A 6,000-nucleotide genomic window follows, 5' to 3' on the forward strand; every position below is an offset into this window, starting at 1 on the left:
TGGCCGAAGGGAAGCGCCGGTTCCCGGCGTCTTTCGGCAGAAGCGGCGCTCCGGAAGGCACCGCTGCCGTTCCAGTCTTCTGTGCGCGAAGTAGCCGCTTCTCCGCCTCCGGCAGCCAGAGATCGCGGTAGCTTGCAAGAGGCGAAGAACGAAGCCGCAAAGAAGCAGGCTTGTGCGCGAAGCTGGCAGACTGCTGGAGGACGCCGGCTTCCACTCTCCTGCCTGCTGAATTCACTCTTGGCATGCGGATGGAAGGCGTTCCAGGACAACTTGCCTGGGTTTTTACATAGTCCTGACGCATCCCTCCTGGGAAAATCCTGCTCGTCCCCTGAGGCTCCCAGATGCACAGAACACGATGGCAGCTGCTGAAAAGAAGGGCAGCAGTGAGTTTGTCAAGAAGCAAGAACATAGGCAGCTGACTGTGCTTGGCAAGGAGCAGCTGCTGCATGCTTGCAATTGCCTTCAGTGCGCACAGAAGCCCGCTGCTCTGCTGCTTCGTTTTTCCCATTCAGGCAATTACACCGGATTGAAGCTGAGGCAGGCTGTTCAGCTTTGCTGCTTTTCAGCAGCTCAGCTCTCCTAAAGCTGCGTGAAAGCTCTCGAGGTTTATTGCCTTCGCCAGGCTGGAATGTGCCCGCTACTACCAAGAGCTGGACAGGAGCGGGCAGAGAGCACGGCCATCCGCCAGCAGTTTGCAGCTTGCCCAGGAAAGTGCAGTGTCCTTGACATGAGCAGCAAATCCCATTTCTTGGCAAGATCGGGGTACGTGAGCAGTGCTGGTAGGCTTTCTCCTTGCGAAATGCAGCTGAAAAGCTTTTCGCTAAGATGTAGACGAGCAGAGAGGCAGAACACGGCGCTCCCGAGCTGGCCGAAGGGAAGCGCCGGTTCCCGGCGTCTTTCGGCAGAAGCGGCGCTCCGGAAGGCACCGCTGCCGTTCCAGTCTTCTGTGCGCGAAGTAGCCGCTTCTCCGCCTCCGGCAGCCAGAGATCGCGGTAGCTTGCAAGAGGCGAAGAACGAAGCCGCAAAGAAGCAGGCTTGTGCGCGAAGCTGGCAGACTGCTGGAGGACGCCGGCTTCCACTCTCCTGCCTGCTGAATTCACTCTTGGCATGCGGATGGAAGGCGTTCCAGGACAACTTGCCTGGGTTTTTACATAGTCCTGACGCATCCCTCCTGGGAAAATCCTGCTCGTCCCCTGAGGCTCCCAGATGCACAGAACACGATGGCAGCTGCTGAAAAGAAGGGCAGCAGTGAGTTTGTCAAGAAGCAAGAACATAGGCAGCTGACTGTGCTTGGCAAGGAGCAGCTGCTGCATGCTTGCAATTGCCTTCAGTGCGCACAGAAGCCCGCTGCTCTGCTGCTTCGTTTTTCCCATTCAGGCAATTACACCGGATTGAAGCTGAGGCAGGCTGTTCAGCTTTGCTGCTTTTCAGCAGCTCAGCTCTCCTAAAGCTGCGTGAAAGCTCTCGAGGTTTATTGCCTTCGCCAGGCTGGAATGTGCCCGCTACTACCAAGAGCTGGACAGGAGCGGGCAGAGAGCACGGCCATCCGCCAGCAGTTTGCAGCTTGCCCAGGAAAGTGCAGTGTCCTTGACATGAGCAGCAAATCCCATTTCTTGGCAAGATCGGGGTACGTGAGCAGTGCTGGTAGGCTTTCTCCTTGCGAAATGCAGCTGAAAAGCTCTTCGCTAAGATGTAGACGAGCAGAGAGGCAGAACACGGCGCTCCCGAGCTGGCCGAAGGGAAGCGCCGGTTCCCGGCGTCTTTCGGCAGAAGCGGCGCTCCGGAAGGCACCGCTGCCGTTCCAGTCTTCTGTGCGCGAAGTAGCCGCTTCTCCGCCTCCGGCAGCCAGAGATCGCGGTAGCTTGCAAGAGGCGAAGAACGAAGCCGCAAAGAAGCAGGCTTGTGCGCGAAGCTGGCAGACTGCTGGAGGACGCCGGCTTCCACTCTCCTGCCTGCTGAATTCACTCTTGGCATGCGGATGGAAGGCGTTCCAGGACAACTTGCCTGGGTTTTTACATAGTCCTGACGCATCCCTCCTGGGAAAATCCTGCTCGTCCCCTGAGGCTCCCAGATGCACAGAACACGATGGCAGCTGCTGAAAAGAAGGGCAGCAGTGAGTTTGTCAAGAAGCAAGAACATAGGCAGCTGACTGTGCTTGGCAAGGAGCAGCTGCTGCATGCTTGCAATTGCCTTCAGTGCGCACAGAAGCCCGCTGCTCTGCTGCTTCGTTTTTCCCATTCAGGCAATTACACCGGATTGAAGCTGAGGCAGGCTGTTCAGCTTTGCTGCTTTTCAGCAGCTCAGCTCTCCTAAAGCTGCGTGAAAGCTCTCGAGGTTTATTGCCTTCGCCAGGCTGGAATGTGCCCGCTACTACCAAGAGCTGGACAGGAGCGGGCAGAGAGCACGGCCATCCGCCAGCAGTTTGCAGCTTGCCCAGGAAAGTGCAGTGTCCTTGACATGAGCAGCAAATCCCATTTCTTGGCAAGATCGGGGTACGTGAGCAGTGCTGGTAGGCTTTCTCCTTGCGAAATGCAGCTGAAAAGCTTTTCGCTAAGATGTAGACGAGCAGAGAGGCAGAACACGGCGCTCCCGAGCTGGCCGAAGGGAAGCGCCGGTTCCCGGCGTCTTTCGGCAGAAGCGGCGCTCCGGAAGGCACCGCTGCCGTTCCAGTCTTCTGTGCGCGAAGTAGCCGCTTCTCCGCCTCCGGCAGCCAGAGATCGCGGTAGCTTGCAAGAGGCGAAGAACGAAGCCGCAAAGAAGCAGGCTTGTGCGCGAAGCTGGCAGACTGCTGGAGGACGCCGGCTTCCACTCTCCTGCCTGCTGAATTCACTCTTGGCATGCGGATGGAAGGCGTTCCAGGACAACTTGCCTGGGTTTTTACATAGTCCTGACGCATCCCTCCTGGGAAAATCCTGCTCGTCCCCTGAGGCTCCCAGATGCACAGAACACGATGGCAGCTGCTGAAAAGAAGGGCAGCAGTGAGTTTGTCAAGAAGCAAGAACATAGGCAGCTGACTGTGCTTGGCAAGGAGCAGCTGCTGCATGCTTGCAATTGCCTTCAGTGCGCACAGAAGCCCGCTGCTCTGCTGCTTCGTTTTTCCCATTCAGGCAATTACACCGGATTGAAGCTGAGGCAGGCTGTTCAGCTTTGCTGCTTTTCAGCAGCTCAGCTCTCCTAAAGCTGCGTGAAAGCTCTCGAGGTTTATTGCCTTCGCCAGGCTGGAATGTGCCCGCTACTACCAAGAGCTGGGCAGGAGCGGGCAGAGAGCACGGCCATCCGCCAGCAGTTTGCAGCTTGCCCAGGAAAGTGCAGTGTCCTTGACATGAGCAGCAAATCCCATTTCTTGGCAAGATCGGGGTACGTGAGCAGTGCTGGTAGGCTTTCTCCTTGCGAAATGCAGCTGAAAAGCTTTTCGCTAAGATGTAGACGAGCAGAGAGGCAGAACACGGCGCTCCCGAGCTGGCCGAAGGGAAGCGCCGGTTCCCGGCGTCTTTCGGCAGAAGCGGCGCTCCGGAAGGCACCGCTGCCGTTCCAGTCTTCTGTGCGCGAAGTAGCCGCTTCTCCGCCTCCGGCAGCCAGAGATCGCGGTAGCTTGCAAGAGGCGAAGAACGAAGCCGCAAAGAAGCAGGCTTGTGCGCGAAGCTGGCAGACTGCTGGAGGACGCCGGCTTCCACTCTCCTGCCTGCTGAATTCACTCTTGGCATGCGGATGGAAGGCGTTCCAGGACAACTTGCCTGGGTTTTTACATAGTCCTGACGCATCCCTCCTGGGAAAATCCTGCTCGTCCCCTGAGGCTCCCAGATGCACAGAACACGATGGCAGCTGCTGAAAAGAAGGGCAGCAGTGAGTTTGTCAAGAAGCAAGAACATAGGCAGCTGACTGTGCTTGGCAAGGAGCAGCTGCTGCATGCTTGCAATTGCCTTCAGTGCGCACAGAAGCCCGCTGCTCTGCTGCTTCGTTTTTCCCATTCAGGCAATTACACCGGATTGAAGCTGAGGCAGGCTGTTCAGCTTTGCTGCTTTTCAGCAGCTCAGCTCTCCTAAAGCTGCGTGAAAGCTCTCGAGGTTTATTGCCTTCGCCAGGCTGGAATGTGCCCGCTACTACCAAGAGCTGGACAGGAGCGGGCAGAGAGCACGGCCATCCGCCAGCAGTTTGCAGCTTGCCCAGGAAAGTGCAGTGTCCTTGACATGAGCAGCAAATCCCATTTCTTGGCAAGATCGGGGTACGTGAGCAGTGCTGGTAGGCTTTCTCCTTGCGAAATGCAGCTGAAAAGCTTTTCGCTAAGATGTAGACGAGCAGAGAGGCAGAACACGGCGCTCCCGAGCTGGCCGAAGGGAAGCGCCGGTTCCCGGCGTCTTTCGGCAGAAGCGGCGCTCCGGAAGGCACCGCTGCCGTTCCAGTCTTCTGTGCGCGAAGTAGCCGCTTCTCCGCCTCCGGCAGCCAGAGATCGCGGTAGCTTGCAAGAGGCGAAGAACGAAGCCGCAAAGAAGCAGGCTTGTGCGCGAAGCTGGCAGACTGCTGGAGGACGCCGGCTTCCACTCTCCTGCCTGCTGAATTCACTCTTGGCATGCGGATGGAAGGCGTTCCAGGACAACTTGCCTGGGTTTTTACATAGTCCTGACGCATCCCTCCTGGGAAAATCCTGCTCGTCCCCTGAGGCTCCCAGATGCACAGAACACGATGGCAGCTGCTGAAAAGAAGGGCAGCAGTGAGTTTGTCAAGAAGCAAGAACATAGGCAGCTGACTGTGCTTGGCAAGGAGCAGCTGCTGCATGCTTGCAATTGCCTTCAGTGCGCACAGAAGCCCGCTGCTCTGCTGCTTCGTTTTTCCCATTCAGGCAATTACACCGGATTGAAGCTGAGGCAGGCTGTTCAGCTTTGCTGCTTTTCAGCAGCTCAGCTCTCCTAAAGCTGCGTGAAAGCTCTCGAGGTTTATTGCATTCGCCAGGCTGGAATGTGCCCGCTACTACCAAGAGCTGGGCAGGAGCGGGCAGAGAGCACGGCCATCCGCCAGCAGTTTGCAGCTTGCCCAGGAAAGTGCAGTGTCCTTGACATGAGCAGCAAATCCCATTTCTTGGCAAGATCGGGGTACGTGAGCAGTGCTGGTAGGCTTTCTCCTTGCGAAATGCAGCTGAAAAGCTCTTTCGCTAAGATGTAGACGAGCAGAGAGGCAGAACACGGCGCTCCCGAGCTGGCCGAAGGGAAGCGCCGGTTCCCGGCGTCTTTCGGCAGAAGCGGCGCTCCGGAAGGCACCGCTGCCGTTCCATTCTTCTGTGCGCGAAGTAGCCGCTTCTCCGCCTCCGCAGCCAGAGATCGCGGTAGCTTGCAAGAGGCGAAGAACGAAGCCGCAAAGAAGCAGGCTTGTGCGCGAAGCTGGCAGACTGCTGGAGGACGCCGGCTTCCACTCTCCTGCCTGCTGAATTCACTCTTGGCATGCGGATGGAAGGCGTTCCAGGACAACTTGCCTGGGTTTTTACATAGTCCTGACGCATCCCTCCTGGGAAAATCCTGCTCGTCCCCTGAGGCTCCCAGATGCACAGAACACGATGGCAGCTGCTGAAAGAAGGGCAGCAGTGAGTTTGTCAAGAAGCAAGAACATAGGCAGCTGACTGTGCTTGGCAAGGAGCAGCTGCTGCATGCTTGCAATTGCCTTCAGTGCGCACAGAAGCCCGCTGCTCTGCTGCTTCGTTTTTCCATTCAGGCAATTGCACCGGATTGAAGCTGAGGCAGGCTGTTCAGCTTTGCTGCTTTTCAGCACTCAGCTCTCCTAAAGCTGCGTGAAAGCTCTCGAGGTTATTGCCTTCGCCAGGCTGGAATGTGCCCGCTACTACCAAGACTGGGCAGGAGCGGGCAGAGAGCACGGCCATCCGCAGCAGTTTGCAGCTTGCCCAGGAAAAGTGCAGTGTCTTGACAATGAGCAGCAAATCGCCATTTCTTGCAAGATCTGGGTACGTGAGCATGCTGGTAGGCTTTCTCCTTGCGAAATGCAGCTGAAAGCTTT

Source organism: Vidua chalybeata, chromosome 6 (assembly GCF_026979565.1).
Source record: "Vidua chalybeata isolate OUT-0048 chromosome 6, bVidCha1 merged haplotype, whole genome shotgun sequence".
NCBI lineage: Eukaryota > Metazoa > Chordata > Aves > Passeriformes > Viduidae > Vidua > Vidua chalybeata.